Source organism: Lepisma saccharinum, chromosome 12 (genome assembly GCF_977018435.1).
Source record: "Lepisma saccharinum chromosome 12, izLepSacc3.1, whole genome shotgun sequence".
NCBI lineage: Eukaryota > Metazoa > Arthropoda > Insecta > Zygentoma > Lepismatidae > Lepisma > Lepisma saccharinum.
In genome coordinates, this window is record NC_139240.1 from 44,865,381 (window position 1) to 44,872,693 (window position 7,313).

The 7,313-nt window shown below is 38.7% G+C and overlaps 1 protein-coding gene across 3 annotated transcripts in view; it reads right to left on the reverse strand.

Moving 5' to 3' along the window:
• Window positions 1-6,462, reverse strand: part of LOC145996039 (uncharacterized) — a 270,364-nt gene extending 263,902 nt beyond the window's left edge. For 2 of the 3 annotated variants that reach the window (XM_083132238.1, XM_083132240.1), the window contains exon 1: window positions 6,362-6,462. The gene's annotated coding sequence lies outside the window, so the exon portion shown is untranslated. Of the gene's footprint in view, window positions 1-4,021; window positions 4,114-6,361 lie in introns of those variants that run through there. The other variant, XM_083132239.1, reaches the window with a different exon arrangement.
• Between the last annotated feature and the right edge of the window lie 851 nt (window positions 6,463-7,313).

Here is a 7,313-nt window from a genome sequence, read left to right on the forward strand (position 1 = left end):
AAATGAACCATAAAGGTTTTCTTCTGGGGAACTATTTTGTCCTGTTCTCCTTTAATAGTACTTTTTAAAATCTATATTCCATCTTGTGTCAAAATTTCTCACTATGAGATCATAGCATATATTTTATATTCAAATGGTTGATGAAATGCTATAAATAAGTGAATGTATCGAAGGTATTAAGAGACTCCATTTAATAGAGTTATCACACTAACTTCTCTTCTGTCCTTTTAAAACTTAAAACGGGACCCCAAAAATGTCATAATTTGTGACAAAGAATTATCGGCAAAGAGTTGCTGCAACAATACATCTTCCTTACTAATACCACAGACAAATGTAGGTAAATATTTGTATGTATTTACATACATTTGTCTGTGCTAATACTATGAACTATGGCATTGTTTGGTAACTTAAAACAGTAATCCAAAATAAAAGTAAATAAATAAATAAAAATTGTTGGGTAGAAATTATTTCACATTTCAATGTCAGCAATGTCATATTCCAATTTCTTAAAATATTGGAGTTTCTTCTCTGTTTACCTGAAACTAATGCCCCACTGAACGAGTGTTCTCGTACACGAATGGTTTGTGAACAAGTGACAAGAGTGCTCTTTCAGTACAAACTTTGAAAGCTATGTTGATAAGGTGACCTTGAAGGATGTACTGAAGAAGATCATCGGTACAATATCAATGAATGATTTCTAATTCTAAAGAACTTCTTGCTTGGATTGCAGTGCACATCACCATATTATGTAAGTTATTTACACAGCATTTACTTATTTATTTAGATTTCAAACATAAGTATCACAAGAGTAAAATTAAAACCTTAGAAGTCCAATAAAAATTAAGGCAGACTGTATACAGCTCAAGTTTACATGAGGTATCAACTGTTATTTACAAAACGACCTCAAGGCTGCAACACTGATCAAGTGAGCTTCGAAACGCCATTTTAAAGATGGCGCCTCCTCTGCACACTTGCACCAGAGAAGGGGGTGGTTTCTTGCCCTCTGTCAGCGTAGAACTTACAGAAATGTATCGGCAAATGAAAATGCAATATCTCTGTGCATGCTTACCAAGCTAGCAGGTTTACTAATGGAGGAGAAAGTTCGACAATGGCCTCAGTTCGCAGGCAGATGGGTGGAAAGGCCTTCGCAGTGGCTCATAAGTGACTGCACGTGGACCCCAAAGACTTATCCTTCTCAAGGTAGGCACTAACTCAAAGTTGAAAATAGATGTAGATCAGCAATAGATCTGTGCTAAAATGCAGCAAACTTTTGCAACTCTACATGCGTAAATTTACTAGATAAAAAACAAAAAACAAATTATGGTTTACATTTGACTCCCTTGTATTTATGACAAACCAGTTTTTCTATTAAATGTGTACATTTTGCAATCCTGTTTTATCCTTCAAGAAAATATGAAAATTGTCCCGTTTTGTTGTTTTAAAAATCTGGTCACCTTACTCCATACAACCAGAAATACAGCTTTACCGATTTATAGCCTTGAACAATGCGGTCGACAAGACATTTGGAAAACGGGGATATCATCAGTAGTATTATAACAGCAGCCAGAACATGGTAGAACTTGACCTTAATGTATATAATAAAGGAGCGGAAAAATATGAATCCCCGACGTCAGGCATTAGAAATGGAATTTCTTTGTAGTGCCTTGAGGCCCACATGTGCCTCATGCACTTAACCGTGATGAAGACCTCCCGTCTATAAAACCCTCATCCGTCCTGAGGGTGAAGAAGACGTGCATTGAGAGTCCCTTTGATGGAAAACGTGGCACCCGGAGCCAAGAGGTCACCAATAAACGACGGAATTAAATGCCACGATATTGTTTTTCTTACCGTCCCGGCTTCAAGCATCATGAGCACGTTTGCCCTATCCACCAATCACGATGCCTATAAAGGTCGATACCTTGACTCTTTGCAGCCACAGGCTACTTAAAATTCTGAGAAAGACATGTCAGAAATATAGGTACAAATAATTGGTCTCCAAACTGTCTTGTAAACTCTGTAGCTCGCATAAGACAGACTGGATACTAGAGCGAAATGCGTTGCATAGGGTTGTTTGAGGAACCAACCTACTTGTAAAAAAAAACACTGCTGCAGACAGTAAGTTAAGTTTCTTTCCGGGGCTAACCCTTTACATAGACACCAAAATATCAACCTCCCTTCCACGTAGTACATCCTGGGCTGCATTGTGCAGGCTAGCGAGGCTCTGGCGTTTGGACTCTCGGCCAGTGTAATTCTCTGTGAAGGTAGTGTTGTGTGCTGTCCTTGGGTGTTTGTGATTTCCTTTCATCCATTTCATCTCATCATCATTCATGCTCATCGCCACGATTAACCAATAGTGGCACAAAAAGCGAAGTAAAATAAAGCAAATCAATCAATCAACAACAACAACAACAACAACAAAAACTATAAACGGAAAAATAAACAAGTCACTCAATTCCATTAACATATATCTCTTCAACTTGACACCAACATTAACACTACATTGACTCCACTACTTCCGTATAGTGGAAACACCTAGAAATCATTTCTTTCGCACTTTTTTTACATTGCTAACGTACGATTCTACATTGAGGAACATTTCTTTAGGTGTAATAATGAATTTCTAACGAAAATAATTCCTATTTTTTAAATTTACGAGTACTCGCTGTTTTTCATTTTTCCAGTTCTGTAACGCACAATGTGGCGATAGCGTACTGGTTCATCGCGCGTTGTCACAGAGTTTTGTCGATTTGAAGTGTGTATGCAGTTTTTCCAACCTTCTTCACCGAAAAATACCTAATTTCGTCGCCGGATTTGAAATTATGCTAATACCTCGTTAACCTCACAAACCATTGGCGTTAGCCCCACAAACCATGAACGTTAGCCCCACGAACCATCGACGTTAGCCTCACAAACCATTCACGTTAGCCCCACAAACCATTGGCGTTAGCCTCACAAACCATTTCCGGTAAGGTTAGGTTAAGTTCGGTTAGGCAAGCATAGTTTGAATTTTCGAAAAATAAAAAATCTTGCAACAAAAAGGCGTGTTTGGAAACAATGACAGGGGGTTTACGTCATGAAACGCACGGACCATCCTTGACGTATAGAAGCAAATGGAAGCAACAGGAATTGCGTGTCGGAGAGATATTTTTATATATATATAAAAAAGATTTCACACTAAAAAATATTACACAGCGAAAGAAAACACATTAAAGAACTTCAACGATGATACAGAAAGTGATTTCCGTAAGTAGTTTCTTCTGTAAAAATGAAGAAATCCGTTTCCATTATACGGAAGTGTTACCGAGAATTGAGTTGGGTTTTTGCTTGAAGCCCAACTGGCTAATCGGTATTGGGCCTACAGTGGACATATACCAGCACTAGCCCCGTCTAGTTCACTACACTGGGATTCACCTGCACTACACCTTCTGTCAAAAAGTGAGGCGAACTGGACGGAGCTACTTAGTTTTCATCCTCTTTCTTGATTAAGTTTAATTCTCATCTAACTTTTGATGTACAATATCCAGATATTTACAAGTTCACGTTCAGTTTCAATATTTACACGTACTTTCTTTAACTTTGCAACTTATTTTATATCCTGGATTATTTTGTAAAGGTAAATAAGAGTTGGCACCTCTGCTGGTGTGCATAGTGGATTCTAGTTGACTACTTTGTCTCGCTTTGGAACAAGATTTACAACTCCATGTTTGACCAGTGGATGTCATATATTCTATGTCTGTTTCTTACAACTGTGCACATTTAAATGGCTTAACTTAATACAGTCACAACCCCACATTTTCACTTCCTGTCTTGCTACGACTTTAAAACATTCTACGCGGAAGCTCATTGCGATATATCGAACGGGTAGCAACTTGCTCCAAATAACACCTTGTAGTGATTAGCAATACTGTTTTCTTACAATTTGCGTAGTCACCAGAACGAGCTAAATTGATTGAATTTCTGTATCAATGCTGCATTTCGGACAGTAATTCTTATTCTACATAGTGCTATAGTACGTACTTACAGTTCTCCATGTGTAAGAATACGCGCCACAACTCACTAAAAACTTTACAAATTACACAAAATTACGGAGCACAATCAAGCTACATTTCCCGTCCATTTGTTGTAGCCAATGTTGCCAGTTAGTACTCGTGCTTACTTCTTTCTACCTTTTATAGATGGTTACTCTCTTCCTCTGCTTCAGTTCTCTTTTTACACCGGGGGTGTGTAAGGGATGATCATTACAAAGGCACCATGTAACTATAAGCCATTGAATGCAGCGGCGGCGCCAGGATTAACCATCTAGGGGTGCTGAAGGGGTGCGGAATGAAATTTAGGGAGTGCGATGTTCAAAATAAAGGAAAAATGATACATACATGTACAGTCGCGGCGATTAGAGTGGGCATGGGAGTAGTTGCCCTCACCTTTTTCCACTTTTACCCCCCCCTCCCCATGCTAAACCTTATGTACCAAGGCAAAGTAAACTGTCCTTAAACTTCCCCCCTTTTTCGTGCCTTGCACCCCCAATTTTGGAACCAAATCTCCAATTCAAATTAGTATCAATGGCTTGCCTGTAGTACACAATAATAGTGTACGTTCGATATGACATGGTTTTCATAAGCCATAACGTAAATGACACCGCAACACAGAAAAAAGAACGGACTTGGTTCAATTATCAGAACACGTTTGGTTAAGCTATTTGGTAACTTTAATCAAAAAATAGAAGCGTTTACTAAAGTGGGTAATTTTGAACAAATTCTTTGATAACTATAAGCACATGCGCACGATTACTAAAGAGCATTTTGTACTGGTAAATAATCATTTGCTTGTCTGTCTAAACAATGTTTAGTTGCCAGAAACTATTTTTGGTTACTCCAAACTTTCTCCTTAACAGTATTTTTGGGTGAAAGTAGGTTTTGAAAAAGAAGTGCTGAAGGGGGTGCGGAAGAAAATTAAGGGGAGCGCAAACACCCATTCGCACTCTCCTGGCGCCGCTCCTGGTGAAAAGTGACAACTATCTCAAACAATTCTCTCTCACAAATCGATTTAGAATAGCTACTAATAGTGACGGCGATTAGGAGAGATGAGGGGGGGCAGTTGCCCCCCCCCACACACACACTTTTTGCAACTTTTGCTCCCGCAGTATACTAAACCTTATCTACCAAGGGAAAGTAAACTGCCTTTGGCATCTTGCCCCCCCCCCCTAGTTTTGAAACCCAATCGCCGCCACTGGCAACTAACAATGCAATTTATTCAGCACTTTAGAGTCATTGATCACATGGTAGTGATGTTCCACACCACTTCCAATTTGGTATACTGGTATCCACAGTGGCGGACCAAAGTTAATAAATCCCCATTGTCATCCCAAGCGAACCTCACGAGGCAAGCTCAACAATGGATCCGGCGACCTCAACGATAGGTGAGGCAACAATGTCGGCGTCAGGATTCTCATATGATCTTTGAACTCCAACCGGTCTACTGACATGACATGAAGAATTCTTGAGAGCATGCGGCGAGAGAGAGAGAGAGAGAGCATTGGAAGATCATACATGCACCTCTCCCACCCACGACATGAGCTTTTGAATGAATCGCGTCGGCTTGAGGAAACTTTCACGTTTGGTACGTATGGCAGCTGATGTCAGTATCCCCACAGTGTATGCAAATGAATATCGTACATTTCGGCAGACACTGAAGGGTGTAAGTTCGTAGGATTTTCCCGTAACTTGACGCCTTGCGAAATTCTACGAGTACATACTTTTAGACAGGGAAGAGGGGGGGGGGAGGATTTAAATTGTTTGGACCCCTAGGCTATCCTTTGTTTTGGGCCCTTCCGACATTATTATTGAGTTTGAGTTTCGTTTTAAGTCCACTTTATGCACAGATAGACTAATCGGGTCTGGATCTACAGTTTAAAGTGGGATTCGAACCGAGGTAAGTTACCTTCTGAGGTTAAATTTTAGCCTTAATATTTTTGTACCTTCATGTGTCAGTGCGGAAAATAGTGTTGGGGGCAGGTTGTTTGGTCAGTTTCTAACATGCCTTCCAAAAGAACTCTATAGAGACAGGCATTGCCGCAATAGCTCCAGAATTTCTTTCTTCACACTTAGCAACACATAATCTTCATAAGAAAAAAAAATCCTTGCGAAATCGAGGGTGAGTTAGATGACCACGGAGCCAAAATCTCATCAAGATATTTCTAATTAAGATTTCTAAGGTCACTAAACAAATTAATATAAAAATGAACAAAATATGGTAGCAATGTCTTTCCCAGTAACACAAACTTTTCCATTCTTAACTCAGAATATTAGGATTAATATTCGATATCCAATCGACCAGAAGATTCAGCAATATAATCAACACTTACCTCAGTATTGTAATCTTCTAGTTAAATAAAATAATCCTTTTAGAATTTGCAAAACACTTTTTTAAGCTCCATTGTTACACATTAATACAATGTTATACATACATAATGACATTTGTTAAAATCAACAAGAATTATGCAGGAATAAAAGAAGAAGAAAATGTACAGACTGCTCAATTGGCAGTCTCAGCCCATAATTGTGTTTCATATTGCAACACATTCTTTCAGTTGAAATACAAGATACATATAAACTAAACTCATTACATTATTTGATAGGATTGGGCTCGTCTCAGTATCGAATCCAGGACCCTTCGATTACATATTATTTTTACGGAGTGACTATTTTCATCAGCTGGTGAGTTATTTTCACCAGATTTTACACCATGCATGTGCATGATCTACAATCTAGCCTATTACACGTATGTGTACATTCTTTAGTTGTTGATGTGCATCAAGCTTATATCTGCGTGCATTAATTTTCGTATGGACAACAACAACGGGTAATGTTTCTGCACACTATGAAGTTGGAAAAATACCGCAATATGTTCCAATATGAATTGGTGCTGGTAATATGTCACATGACGTAAATATGAAGGGGTATTGCATTCCTTAATGCTTTCGTTGTTAGGTTAGGCAAGTCAGGTTTATGGCTGTTAGCATTAAAATTATTTCTGTAAATACTTCCCAAAACCAGATAATGTAATTTCTGGTCTTGGCACTCTCTGCTATTTCCACTACCTGGTGACAGTAGTACTAGTTGCACCAATTTTTTTAAATTAAATTAAATTTTTAGCAGTAACTTAAGTAATAATGCCAATGAGATTTTAAGTCCACTTTATGCACAGTTAGACTAATCGGGACTGGACCTACATTTTAAAATGGGATCCGATCCACAATGTGCCTCCACCGGGTATAGAATCCGGGACACCTTGATTACAAGTTGAAGATGTTACCA